We start from the raw sequence: 15,923 nt of genomic DNA, 5'->3' as shown, positions 1-15,923 counted from the left end.
TGAGGCCTTAGCTGTGTGGAGTCATATCCCATCCTTGCCTCTGCCTCTGTATGACACTGAATTGGGGAATAAAACTATCCTGCTTTTCTACTATATTCTCAAGAACTGTGTCTGGGAAATACAGGATTTGCAACTAATAATACCCTGACACTCTGCTCTCTACAAATAAGTAGTAAAATAAATAGCAAAAATGTGTTTAAATGCTACCTGATAATAGGGAAAGGACTTTGAGGGATTTTAATAGAAGCAGTGACTTCATCTATATGTGAACCATTCCAAGAAAATGCATTTGAAGCAGGCAACAGCACATATGCCCTGAAAGGGCTGCTTTATTTAGATACCACATGTCACTTTTCAGGATGGAAAGGCACTCATCTCTGGAAAGCCTTTTTGGATAAATATGAAAACTAATACAACTAATTATGTTTTGAGTCTTTTTCTCTTTCATGTATATACACACTTTTTATTATACTCCTTCTAATAATTTATTAAATTTATTTGTATTTCTTCTCCACTAGATAATCAACTCCTAGGGAACTGGAAGCCTTTGTCATCTTTGTTTGGTTAAGAACATTGTCCTGAAGAAAGTAGGTGCTCAAATACGTGACATAACAGCCAATGTTTTTTGTTATGTCAATAATGACATAACAGCCAATACTTTTTGTGATTTTATGGTGCCATTTAGTATGTCACATGGAGAATTTCTTCTAATCTATTTAAGTTAGGTGATATTGCTACACAAATTATACTGATAGAGATACTGAGGTGTGAAATGGTTATGTGTGCTAAGTCACATGCTGTCATATAACAGGACAGCTAGCCCAGACACAAGTGGGCTCATTCTTATCACTAGCCTACAGTTTTTTTGTACTTATTCAAAAGAAAAAGAAAGCTTCTCTACAAACTTTTTTTTTGGCAAGGAAGGAGAGTCACTCGCAATAGTAAGATTTCAGAGGTCACATGAGCAGACTAGGGAATCAAACAATCCTGAGGTTGAACTCTAGCTTGTTGATTTGCAAACTGTAAAACTCAGCTCAGCTTCTCTGAGTATCAGCTTGTTGAGCTTTCAAGGGATAATGAATTCTATATGCTTTTGTCTTTCTATATATAGATTCTGGTATAAATAATATTTATATTTTGGATAGAATAGACGGAATCAATATTTCTAGAAACTTTAATTTTATCTATTAATAACTATTTTATTTATTTACTGATAATAAGTACATAATTAGTAATCAAAATTAATGTTTTATTAACACTGATTAATAGTTATTAATAAATAAAATATCTTTTATTTATCAATAAAATAACTCATATTTTTAATGGGTCAACTCATTCTTTTTTCAGGACACTTGCTGAAGGAAGGCTAATCTACTGTATTCAAATTTTTAATGCTTTTACAGAGGGTAACAATGAGTTTTAGATTTGTATATCAAACATGAGATTATATCCCTAAAGCTCTCCTATGAGCAGAATAAATGTTAAATAAGTGAAATTTTTAAGTGTGCATTCAGACTTCTAAAAGAGGCTTCCTTCCCCCTCTGCCTCTTTCCTAAGATCTGGCTGTATTCTCAACCCTTGCCTTTGTCGGGTGTGTGGCAGGTGACCTCCTTCCTCTCGAAGTCCATGCACAGTCCATCAGTCATTTAGATGTCCTGTGCAGTCCTTCCACTCACCGCATTCCCCATTTCGGACTGTTGCCTCCCCTATTTCTGTATTTCAAAATCTAAATCTGGTGGCCCAAGTTATCATCACTCAACCATTTCTTATTGCTTTTTTTTATCAGCTGTTGAAATAGCTGAATGCTAAAAAAATTGGCCAGTTGCCAAAAACAGCATTAGGAATAGGATTTGGAGAGGTCATTAGACCAGCTCTCTTAGTTATTCACTCAGACACCGTCTTGGAACCAGAAAACCATTGCATTCAGAACAGCACTTATAAAAGCAATCCATTGATCTCAGTTTCTATTTTTCTCCCCTATTAATGTTGAAGCTTTTTCTGTGTGATTATATGAAAAGACTTGGTTCTTATCTCCCTGATAAATGCAATGGCATGTTAACAGGGAAAGCTTCAACAGTCCGTTTAAGAAATGGGACAGAATTTAATGTCATCTAAAGCTGAGATTTGTGCTTTTAGAAGCTTTTTCATTGAAGCAGGCACCGAGCAGTATCACAGAATCAACATTTGTACGCAGTTATATCTCAGGTCTCCAGTCTAGCCTTGAAATTGGTGAATAAGTTATGCTCCATCGGCCTTTTCCAGCTTTAAGATGTTACTGAGGCCACTAACCAATTAGCCAGACTTACTGTTTCTTTCTGTGTCCGTGAGACCCTAGTATGGTAAATAGTCTTAAATCAAGCTCTCAATATTTTGTGTCCATGAAGTCTGGTAAAATTTTATTCATTCTTTTACCTTTTGGTTTTAAAAATTAAATATTTCCATTATAAACAGAATCTATGCATCTATGTATTTGTATTCAAATAGTACAAAAGAAAATCATCTTTCTCTCCCATGGCAGTGTGCCCCACTCTCCTCTTTGATGGCAATTTCTGTTAGCAGTTTCTTGTGTCTCCTTCCAGAAATATTCTCTACCCACACAAGTATACATGTTTTAAATAATTCTAATTACTCAAATAATGTATCGGTTCTCTCATGGTACATTGTCATAAGATGAGGTGGTGAGAAGTATTGTCTATTTTTCTATTTTCTGAAATAGTTCAGGCAAGATTGTGCTTGTTTTGTATATATTTAGTAGAATCCATCCACAAAGTCATCTGGGCTATTTGTTTTCACAAAGAAAGAAGATTTTCTTTCGTAAGAGACTCAATTATTTTAATGGATATATGACTACTTACATATTCTGTTTCCTCCTGTCTCTTTTTTATCTACAGTTTCCAATTCAAGTTTTCTACAGCTGCCTAAGTGTTCCTCTTAGTAAATTTGCGATGTTTTTATGAACTATTGTGCTGTTCTTTTTATGATTCCTAAATTGGCTATTTATGTCTTATCTTTTTTGTTCTTGGTCAGGCTTGCCAGGAGTTTATCAATTTTTTCAGTCTAAGTTTTAAAGATACAACTTTCAGCTTTGTTTTTCCTATTGTATCTGTTTTGTATTTCTTTAAACAGGACTTGCAAATATTCCTACACTTCATAAATTTCTATTATTATTTACTTAGTCTCTCTGGGTTTAATTTACTACTTTTTCTAAATTCTTGAGATGGATGCATAGATAGCTGGTTTTCAGTGTTTCTTAGTTTTGAATATATACATCTAAGGATAAAACTGTTCCTCTGTACATGGCCTCAGTCGCATTCCACACATTTTCATACTTGGTATTTTCATTACTATCAGTTCAAACATTTTTGACTGTCAGTTTTCTTCTTTGACCAAAGGGTTATTTAAATGTGTGTTGAATAATTTTCTAACATTTTCAGGTTCTTCAATTATCTTTTGTTATCTATTTTTAGCTGAATTTTACTGTGGTCACAGAATATCTGACCAAAATCTGTGTAATTTCAATCTGTGTGGATCTACATCATTTGAATTCTTTGAAATTTATTGAGACTTACTTTATAGACCAACATATGGTCAACCTTGGTAATACTCTATAAACTTGAAAAGTATGAACATTCTTTGTGTGGTATAAAGTTTACATGTTAATTTGATAAATTCGTTAATAAGTTGGTAAATTTCTATCTTTACTGTTTTTTTTTTCCATTTGTGCTACCAGTTACTGAGAACAATTTTTCAAAATTACATAGTGATTGTTCATTTGTCTATTTTTTTCTATCAATTTTTGTTTCATAGATATTGAGCCCAAATGGTTAGGTGCAAAAAATTTTTAATTGTTATACTTTCCTAGTATTTGACCTTTCATTATCAAATATCATTGTTACTTCTAATATTAGTTTATGCTTTAAAGTAAATTTGTCATATCAAAATAGCAATTGACAATCATTATTTTTTAAGTGGAGTATTTATTCCTCATTTATTGTGTTTGGGCTTAGTAAGCCTATTATCCTAATATTCACTTTTTATTTCTCTCTTGTGCTTTAAATTTTATTTTCTTTTCCCTATGCTTTATTTTTGATAATTTTTTTGTTTCTATTATGCTCACTTTCTTAGCTTGTATTTTTTACTATTTTTTAGATGGTTACTATGGAGATTTTGATGTATGTTCTTGATTTATTAAGGTTTCATAAAATTAGTAATTTTATTATCATCCAGAAAATACAAGGATCATAGAACTATTTAATTCCTTTCACTCAGCTACCTACCAGCTTGTATGCTATTATTGCATGCAATCTAATTCTAAATATTAAACCCCACAAGATATTTTATTACTATATTTATGGTCAATATTCTTTTTGTCTTCACTACATATTTACCCATTTCTTTGGTCTTTATTTCTTCTTGCATAACTTTGCTCAAATTGGGGATAATTAGTGTTATGCTTGAATAATATGTTTAATGTTTTTAGTATGGTATTGATTATAAAAACTCCATGGTCCTGCTTTTCTAAAAATTTCTTCAAATATCTTGTATTTTAAAAGATATATTTGCTGATATAGAAATCTAGAGTGGCAGATATTATTGTTCTCTATTTTGAAGATATTCCACTATCTTTTGGCTTTCATTGTTTCTGTTCACATCACTCTTCTTCTTATTGTTGCTTCTTTGTAGGCAATATGTTCTGTTGTTTTCCTGGCTGCTCTAAAGAGAATTTGTATGTCTTTAATTTTCTGCACTTTTCCTATATTGCAACTAGGTAAGCATCTTTTGGTTATTTCGCTATTTGAAAACCTACTGAGATTCACAGCACCTACTGAACCTGTTAACTGATAGCTTTTGTGAGTTTTGAAGTTATTGGTCAATATCTCTTTAAATATTTATTCTGCCTTTCTCTATCTCTATTATCTTTCCGAAGCCCCAACTGACTCATTGCGACAACTTTTCTCGGTGCATCATATGCCCTTTAAACTCACTTCTATATTTCCTAAACTTTTGTCTCATACTTCAGGCTAGGTAATTTTTCAGTCATATCTTCCAATTTACTAACTCTTTTTTCTGAGCCCAATATACTATTAAACACATCCCATGAGCTCTAAATTTGATTAAACACATCCTATGAGCTCTAAATTTGTTTCTGTATTTTTTTTTAGTTATACGCTATTTATTATTATTTTATTATTATTATACTTTAAGTTTTAGGGTACATGTGTACAACGTGCAGGTTTGTTACATATGTATACATGTGCCATGCTGGTGTGCTGCACCCATTAACTCGTCATTTAGCATTAGGTATATCACCTAATGCTATCCCTCCCCCATCCCCCCATCCCACAACAGTCCCCGGTGTGTGATGTTCCCCTTCCTTTGTTCATGTGTTCTCATTGTTCAATTCCCACCTATGAGTGAGAACATGCAGTGTTTGGTTTTTTGTCCTTGTGATAGTTTGCTGAGAATGATGGTTTCTAGCTTCATCCATGTCCCTACAAAGGACTTGAACTCATCATTTTTTATGGTGGCATAGTATTCCATGGTGTATATGTGCCACATTTTCTTAATCCAGTCTATCATTGTTGGACATTTGGGTTGGTTCCAAGTCTTTGCTATTGTGAATAGTGCCGCAATAAACATATGTGTGCATGTGTCTTTATAGCAGCATGATTTACAATCCTTTGGGTATATACCCAGTAATGGAATGGCTGGGTCAAATGGTATTTCTAGTTCTAGATCCCTGAAGAACCGCCACACCGACTTCCACAACGGTTGAACTAGTTTACAGTCCCACCAACAGTGTAAAAGTGTTCCTATTTCTCCACATCCTCTCCAGCACCTGTTGTTTCCTGACTTTTTAATGATGGCCATTCTAACTGGTGTGAGATGGTATCTCACTGTGGTTTTGATTTGCATTTCTCTGATGGCCAGTGATGAGGAGCATTTTTTCATGTGTTTTTTGGCTGCATAAATGTCTTCTTTTGAGAAGTGTCTGTTCATATCCTTTGGCCACTTTTTGATGGGGTTGTTTGTTTTTTTCTTGTAAATTTGTTTGAGTTCATTGTAGATTCTGGATATTACCCCTTTGTCAGATGACTAGGTTGCAAAAATTTTCTCCCATTCTGTAGGTTGCCTGTTCACTCTGATGGGGGTTTCTTTTGCTGTGCAGAAGCTCTTTAGTTTAACTAGATCCCATTTGTCAATTTTGGCTTCTGTTGCCATTGCTTTTGGTGTTTTAGACATGAAGTCCTTGCCCATGCCTATGTCCTGAATGGTATTGCCTAGGTTTTCTTCTAGAGTTTTTACAGTTTTAGGTCTAACATGTAAGTCTTTAATCCATCTTGAATTAATTTTTGTATAGGGTATAAGGAAGTTAATGTTCAGTTTTCTTTTGAAATTCTCCACTTACTATTTAATTCCTTGAACATATTAAGTATAGTTGTGTGTTTTTATGAAGTATATTCTTTATAATTTTAGTATTTGTATTTTGGGGGGTCTAGTTCTAATATTTATTGTCCTTTGGTTTCTGGTCGATTTTGTGTACATGTAAAACTCACTATTTTTGACTAGGTGCTGAACGTTGCATGTCAAAAATTGTAGCAATAACTTGAAGTTACATATGATATTATTTTCCTTAAGAAATAATTTATTTTTCTTCCTGTAGACAGCTAAGCTGGAGAAAAATTGTAACCGAATCTGGGATTTAAATCATTTAAAAAGGGCTTTTACTCCTCGTGAGAGTTTCTCTGTCTGCTGTTAATTATAAATTACAGTGGATCCCCCTTACCCACAGAGGATATGTTTCAGGACCCCCAGTGAATGCCTGAAACCACGGATAGTACTGAGCCCTATATATACTTGAACATTTTCCTGTATATACATTCCTATGATAACGTTAAATTTATAAATTAGGTGCAGTAAGGTATTATCAATAACTAATAATAAAATGGAGCAATTATAACAATACTCAGAATGGTGCACAATTTGAAGGTTATAAATGTTTATTTGTTTATGAATGTCTTTATTTCTAGAATTTCCCATTTAATATTTTCAGACCATGTTTAACTGTGGGTAACTAAAACTGTAGAAAGTGAAAACACAGATAAGGGGAACGTAGCCCATCAGAATCTCATTTTGAAATATGCAATATTAGCCAGGGATATTTCTCCTTCATGATTCCTGAACTTTTCTTTTCTCCTCTAGCTTCATAAGACTAATGAAAACTGCTCATATCTTCAGGTTTTTTATTCACTACTTTTACTTTCAGAATTAGTAATTACCCAGCAGGTAAGTGATATTCTAAGTGCCTAAATACTTCTCTTGGTTTCCCTATTTTTACAGTTCATGGCCTGAAAATTCTTACTTCCTTGATAATTCTCCAATAACTTAAATCAGATGTTTTGTACATTTTGGACAGAGTCTGTAGTCCTAATCATCCCATTCATCCACTGCTGGCAACAGAAATGAACAAATATACATTTTGAAGTAAAATAACACAATGAAGACCTACAAATTCACCACCTTGCTTAAATTTTTACCAGTGTAATTGAGTCTACCTTTGCCCTCCCTACCTCTTCTAATCATCCAGAATTAACAGCAGTCCTGAATTCCTTTGCTTAAAACTTATCTTACTATTTATATTTATATCCCTAAGCAATATATTGTTTGGTTTGCTTGTCTTGAGCTTTTTAAAAATATATGCTTTTTCTAGTCTTCTGGGACTTGCCTTTTTCCCTGAGTATTATGGTTCTGAGATTTATCCATGTTGTTGTGAATAGCCCTAATTCATTTATTCATTCTTCTATACATATATTCTATTATCTATTTTATTTTCAATGGGCATTTGTTTGAGTTTTATCTTTTTTGAATTACAAACAAGTTGCTGTGGATATTCTTGTGCATGTCTCGTATTGACAATAGTCAACAGATTCTCTAAGGTATACAAATAGGAATGAGATGTTTGTGTAAGAGAGTGTGTACATTTTCTACTTTTCTAGATAATGCCTAGTTGTTTTATACAGTTGGTATATCAATGCGCACACTCACAAACAATTGCTTATGGGTTCCCTTTGATTCGTGTATTCACTAATATTGATATTGCCAAACTACTAAATATTTGCCAATATATTGCAAAATTGTAGTCATTGTGGTCTTAATTTACATTTCTTAATTACTAATGAGGTTCAACAACTATTTATATATTGGTTCATCATTCATGTTTATTTCTCTGTGAAATGGCTGTTCTTAATTTACCTTTTTGCCTGTTTTACTTTAAATAATTGATTTCCAGGAATTACTTATATATTTGGAATGCTACTGCTTTATCAGGTAGATGTATTGTAAACATCTTCCAGTTTGTTACTTCTTTTTACATTGTTTCTGATGTATTTTAATAAAAGGAAATTGTTAAGATTTGGAATCAGTTACTCACCAAAAATTAAAAGTCAGGCAAATTGTAACCTGAATAGTTGTTGCAGCTGGAAACACAAATATTTTCTTTGCAAAAATGTATTTAAAATAACATTTATAATGATAATTAATTTTTAAATTTATATTGTTATCAAAACAATAAAAGTAGGGGTTGGGTATGGTGGCTCACATCTGTAATCCCAGCAATTTGGGAGGCCAAGGTGGGAAGATTGGTTAAGGTCAGGAGTTCAAGACCAGCCTGGGCAGCATAACGAGAACCCATCTCTTCAGAAAATAAAATAATTAGCCATGTGTGGTGGCATACACCTGTAGTCCTAGTTGCTAGGGAGGCTGAGGTGAGAGGATTACTTGAGTCCAGAAGTTCAAGGTTGCAGTGAGCTATGATTATGCTTCTGCACTCCAGCCTGGACCACAGACTGAGACTCCATCTCAAAAACAAACAAACAAAAAAAAAAAAACAAAACAAAAACAGCCAAACAAAGAAAAATTTTGTATGTTTTTAATTTTAAAATGTTGTAGGTTACTCCAATCTTCCTTCCAGATTTTCAAATCATCAATAAGATATGTGTACAATTTTTAAAATATTTACTGACTAGAAATAGTTACATCCCGAATTTTTATATTAAATGATGATGTAATACAAGATGAACATTGTATTTTTTGAAACTATTAGACTCTTAGCCATCAGAGCCTAATACTTCATGTGGCTTAGAAACTCTGTACTTCATGACATATTTTTTCTATCGAACTTACTAATATAAGAGTTTTCTGGAAATTTCTTTGCTCCATTAAATTTTATCTAGTCACAAATAGGAAAGAAATATCAAAAGAAAATATACGTGTGTTACTTTTTAATATAAAGTAATTTTAATAAATTATTTGGCACTGCTAACAATTTGAATAAGAAAATTTCAAACTGTAACATTTAAAACGAATCTCTATTAATATTAATTAAGATGTATAGTTTTGTTATAAAAGATTTTAAAATAAATTGTGTTGGTTTTTAATTTTTCTATTCATGTGAATATTTTATATGAATTTTTATAATTCATTTTTAAGTTAAAAATTACTTGATATTCCTGTGGGTCAGAACACCTTCAGCCTTCCTGACAGAAAGCAAGAAGTCACTGGTAATGTATGTGTACATCTCAAGGGCCCTTTTCTCTGGGGAGATTCAGCCTTAAATTGAGTGGGCCTTCATGAATTCAAGCAGCCATTTACTCAATAAATATGTAGTGAATGCCTACTGTGTGCTAGGCTCCAAAGAGTCAGTGGTGGACAAGACAGACAAGATCCTTGCTTTCAATAAGACTTAAAGTATAGAGGAGGGAGAAATATGAAAAAAAGAAGTAATAAATTGGTGAGAAAATATCAACTAGTCTACACCAAGAATAAAACAGATGGGTGATCTGATGGAAAATAACTCAGTGTCATAGGATTGAGACCTAAATAACAAGAAGTAGAGATGCAAAAATCAAGAATAATAGCATAGCTGATAGAGGGAAAGTCCCTAAATGACAGGTATCTAAGAAACAAAAAGGCATCTGTGTTAAGGGGAATAATTGTACAAAGTACAGTCAGAGAGATAGGCAGGGCCATGATACATATCCCTTTTTAGAATGAGGAATTTGACTGTTGTTGTAATTGTAATGGGGAACCACTGGAGAGTGTTAAATGGCATATAGACATGATGGGGAGTTTTTCAAAGATCACACTGACTGCAGTGTAATGAATATATTTATAAGGTTAAAATTTGTAACGGGGAGGACAGTTTAAAGAAGATTTTATGGGCTGACACATATCAAATATACACAAATTAATAATAATAATGAAATTAAACAACAATTAAAACATTTTGTTATTGTTGGAATTTTCCAATACACTGGCTTGTTAGTCTAAAAATTGGTGAATGGCAAAGATTAAATGTTCATCATTATTTTTCTGTATAAAGTGGCTTTTAAGATAATGAAATAGTTTTTTATAGAGGAATTTCAGCCAATATATGCAAGCAGAATGGCAGAATTTTTTTAAATAACTTTTTAAAATTTTATACTGAAATAACAGATATAGATAGTGGTTAGCAATGGCTCCTAGGACTTTTAAGCAAAAAGTTGTTTGGGAATTGTAAAATGAATGGAGCAATTGACATCACCGGAACCCACAAATTATTCTCACTATCCCTTAAAAGTGGGACAATCAGACACTAGATATGCCTGATATGACACAATAGGAAGTACACAGCACATCACCTATAAAGTGAAGCTATTTTTGTCAAAATAAAATTGGACATGAATAAAACCAAGCTTCTAGATCTAACTAACAATCTAAAGAGAAACTGTGGAGAGAGAAACATATTCAAAGAACTATAAAAATGCAACCAACCAATTGAGAATGTGGGTCACACTACAGAACAAATAAACTGGGTTCTTTAACAAATGAACAGAATGACATAAAGGAGAATATTATAGATTAAAAGTGACCCAAGTGGCATGTACAAGCTCTAGACCTTGTTTGGATTCTTATTCAAACAAAATAACTATTAAAAGACATTTTTGCCCGGGCGCGGTGGCTCACGCCTGTAATCCCAGCACTTTGGGAGGCCAAGGCGGGCAGATCACGAGGTCATGAGATCAAAACCGTCCTGGCTAACATGGTGAAACCCCGTCTCTACTAAAAATACAAAAAATTAGCCGGGCTTAGTGGCGGGCGCCTGTAGTCCCAGCTACCCGGGAGGCTGAGGCAGGAGAATGGCGTGAACCCGGGAGGCGGAGCTTGCAGTGAGCTGAGATTGCGCCACTGCACTGCAGCCTGGGCGACAGAGCGAGACTCCGTCTCAAAAAAAAAAAAAAAGACATTTTTGACATAATCTGGGAAATTTGAAAGTGGGTTGAATGTTAAATGATGTAAGAGAATTGTTATTTTTGTTAGGTGTATAGTGGTACTATAGTTATATTAAAAACATAAGTCACTATCCGCTACTAATATATACTGAATATTTATAGTGAAATTAGATGATGTGTGTGACTTCTTTTTAAAATACTTCATTGATTGGGGGAGAGAAAAGAGGGAGGTATGATGAAACAAGATTGGAAAAATGTTATGAATTATTGAAACTAGATGAGGTTTTCATGGAGGCTCATTATAATATTGTCAGTAATTTTGTGTATGTTTAAAAATTTCTCTTGTAATGAATTAAAACACAAATAAAAATTACATCATGGAGTAAGGTGAGAAGGTTAATGTAGTAGTTCAGGGGAGGGATGAGAATTGATTGCACTAAGGGAGAAACTGTTGAGACAGAAGGCATGGATGGATTCTGAATACATGTTGGAGATAAAGTAAGGAGGGTTTGCTATTGGCTTAACTTAACTTTTAAATGTTTTTCAAAAAGGAACCTGTATTTTTGGTTTGAGTAAACTGGGAGGGTGGTGATACTGTCTTGATTCGGAAAAAGTGGAGAGAGGTGTAGGTTGCAGTCAAAGTTCATAGTTCTACTTTTATCGTGGTAACTTTGAGATGCCTATTAGACTTGAAGGGAAAATTGCAAGTAGAGAGTTGGCTGTTCCAATATAATTGTGGCATCATGCAAAGGCCAAAGGTAAACATTGAAAAGTAAAGCCGTATATGATGTTTAACATCATGGGAATGAATAAGACTGAGAAACAAAACAGTGTAGATAGACAAGACAGAAATTCCAGGAGTGAGCTTAGAGAGTATCAGCATTGAGAGTCCAAGCAGGTGTACTGAATTAGCAAAGAAGTCTGTGAAGAAAAGTCCTGTAAAGAACGCATCACAGAAACCAAGAGAATAAATTCTAGAAATGAGAGAGTGACGGGTGATATAAACGGCTCCTTCGATAGGGTAATATAGAGGTCTTTATTGCAATTGAGAAACAGGATAGGCACTGGAGATTCCAGGGAAAATCAAGCATATTTGGGATAGAAGCAGCAGGAGATGAAGAGTGAAAGATTCTTGAAGACTAGATGATAGTCATAAATTTTGCTTTATGGGAATAAGAGCTGCAAATCTCTAATCAGAGCTTTTATCTCAGAGACTGAATTTTAGAAAGCACAAAAGTGGATGGACATGAAAATGAGGTCAAGACCAAGGTGTAAGGTTCCACTTTTGTGTCCAAGGGCTTCTTCCTTCTATTTTCATATCACATTCCCTATACCCCAGATATCTACCACTTCCGTTGTCTGCAAGGTGAGATTTGGAATAGCTATTTGTCACGTTGCAAAATTGTTGGTTTGGCTAGAGTGCCACAGTGGTTTAGACCCAGTTTCTGATCATCTGATTTTACAGACACAGCAAGTCTTTGTGACTTGCAGAGATTCATCTCAGGACACCCAGATTAACTTTTCAGCACATAATTCTATTACATTTCTTCATGAATCAGAAACAAGCTTTCCTCAAGAAATCAATGCCTCTCATAAATGTTCTCATTACAAACACTAATAAAACGGTCCCCTAAATACTTTTCTTTTTAGCCTAAGAAATTGAAATAAATGTTCCACAAGAAAAAATTGCTTTCAAGGCTTTATACGAGATTTATGTAAGAAACATAAATCTATATCCCAAGGGACAAGCTAAACACATCACTTAAAGAAGCCAATATTTGGGAAATGCTTGAAGCAAACATCTTAGCACATCTGCTTAAACAATTTAAAATAAAAATTTCAGGAGACAATGAATGTTCTAATGATTATAGTTCTTCCAAAGAGTGCCACTAGAGACCATTTATTGGATAAAAACAGATGACATGTCATTCTTGAAATGTTCTAAAATCTATAAAGTCTAGCTATGTTCATTTTACCTCAAATAGAATAATGAACAACCTAACATCTCAGTTCTCTTAAGCCTCATTTATAATTGGAACATGAGCTCTCCCCATGTGACTTCTCTACAAATAAAAAGAGGATCTCATTGCACTAAGGAAGTGGGGAAGCAAAAAAGAACACTCCAAGTAGAAAATTATTGAAAACATTTTGAGCTATTCTTGTCTTCACTGGCTTTTTGCAGCAGTTCCCATCAAGAGGTGGAGCTATATCCCCATCACTTGATTCTGGCTTTTGCATTGTTACTTGTTTTAACCAATAGAATGTAATAAAGTTGTAACTTCTTTTGATTTGGTCTCGAGTTCTCTCTTTTGAAAGTAGCCATAAGCCACACTCCAGGAAAACTCTGACCAGGGGGAAGTTATGTTTGGATGTGTGTGTCAAGTGAGACACAATGAGGAAGTAAAACCAAAATGCAGGAAGCAGAAGAAATTTGTTACTTACATACAGGTCCCAGAGAGGTTTGGAGGGCCAACAGGAGGCTGACAGGACATCTGGAGGCAGCAGGGATCTCAACCAGTGGGTAGTGGAGAAGAGAGAGAGAGGTGAAAGAAAGAGAGGACCTGTGGGACTATGCCTTTATTAGGACCCACTGGCATTATCCCTTAAGCTTTCCCAAGGGGGGGATTGTGGATTGGCTAGTTAAAGAAAACACATGCAAATGGCAGGAACTTATTTATATGACAAGTGTTGACCATTAGGTTTTATTGTGTTTAGCAGCTGTGGACTGCGTTGGGTTTTAGGTTAGTGGGATGAGGAACAAGCAGGCCATACCACAAATAATCACACAGAAAGGAAAAGTTCTAACTAGGCCAAAGTGACAGGATATGACCAGGTTTCAAAGAACTTACATCAGGATAAAAATGGATGTTGAGACAGCAGTGCTATTAAACAAACTTATGAACAAGTGAGAAGGTGACACTGTGTGCATTCTGAGCCTTGGCCACACAGGAAGCCTTGCAGCTTCCATATTTGCCCTCTTGGGATACTGCTGTCATGTGAACAAGTCCAAGCTAGCCTGATGGAGCAGTGCAGTGGAGGAAAATTGAAGCGTTCAGCCCAAAGCCCATATACTGCAAACATGTTGAGTAAGACCATCTTAAATCATCCAACCCTCATTCAATTGCTGCCCCATGGGTAAGTCCAGGTAAAATTAGTGTAAGAACCTTGCAGCTGAGCCCATCCCAAATTATTGATCTACAAAATCATGAAACTATACTAGATTATTGCTTTAAGTAATAATGTTTTGAGATAGTTTGTTGCTCAGCAAAGATTAACAAATACAATTGTCTAAGTGTTGCCTTGTGCCATGAATCACTTACTGACTGATGCCATAATTAGCCAATCAGAAGAAAATGTTTATTTCACATTTAAGACTTTTCATATAAATGCTAGAATTATTTTTATTTTTAACCACAAGGCATCAATGGTGGGCAAACCTCAATCTAAAAGTAATCCATTTCTGTTGTTCATACCACCAAACCTGCTTCCCTTACTTACACACACACACACACACAAACACACACACACAAACTGTTCACTTTTGTTTGGATTGCTACATGACAGCCATTGTTATCAACCTTTGTATGTTGAGGAATACTGTGAGACCAGAGTAATACCACATTTGGGAATCTGGTGGCCAGACAAAATTGAGTTTGGTTTCTCAGCTCTTCTCTAAATCTCCTTTCCTGTCAAAGCCTAATTTTTTTTCTTTTCTCTTTGATAAGTTGCCTAAAAATTTCACTGATGATAGATTTATTTGAGTCAACAAGCTTCCTCTTCTAAAAATGCAAATATATGGGGGTGTGTAAAAGATCAGTCATTCAAATCATTCTGTGAATTGATTTAATCAGCTGCTTTTCTTGATACCCCTGGCTGAGTCCAAATCTAAAGAAAACCTTGGGATTTGGTGTGGAGGTGGGAGGTAGGAAGTTAGGAATTTGTGCACCTTTGGAAAGTAGCGGAGGCTGGAATGGGATATCATACTGTCACAGTGTTTTAGGACATCATGATGGCGCGGGCTGCCTGAGGACGTCAGGTGAAAGGCTATGTGAGCTGGAAAAAAACATGAGAGAAAGGCAGGAGGGTATATAAAGCAGATTCTTTATTAAAATGCTTCCTAGTGCCAGCCCTTGCTCTGGGACTGAGAAAAGATTCATCATTTAATTATTTCTCTTTTTATCTTATGACACTATGATTCCAGGGTCCTGGATTTGAATTAATACCACATGTGTCATTCTTTTCAGCCATGTGAAGGGAAAATAGGCTTTTCAGGGAAGAAAAAAAAAGAAAAGAAAAAAAAAACAGTGGATATGAGTGTTTTCCCTGAAACTCTCACTGCTGTAAGCTCACGAGAAAGATGTGCAAGAGGGCCTCCTGGTGAGGGCACACCTGTCATTAATGCAGGGCCCCATCCTCAAGACTCTTATTTGGAACCCCTAAATCTAGGGAGCTTTGGATGCAAACTCTCAAATAGAAGCCCTTGACCTGGTAACTTCCTTTCTCCTTTCTATCGAAGTCTAGGTCCACAAGCAGGTCTAGAGCCTTTTCCTTCTCTACCCTTGGTACTTACCCTAATCTTGCTTCCCAACATCTAACCATGATTCTCTAAGAAGGAAAGGTCTATTTCTCCCTAAATACTAGAGCAGAGCTCAC

Source organism: Symphalangus syndactylus, chromosome 4 (assembly GCF_028878055.3).
Source record: "Symphalangus syndactylus isolate Jambi chromosome 4, NHGRI_mSymSyn1-v2.1_pri, whole genome shotgun sequence".
NCBI lineage: Eukaryota > Metazoa > Chordata > Mammalia > Primates > Hylobatidae > Symphalangus > Symphalangus syndactylus.
The sequence above is the reverse complement of the archived record's forward strand: the minus strand, read 5'-3'. Positions refer to the sequence as shown.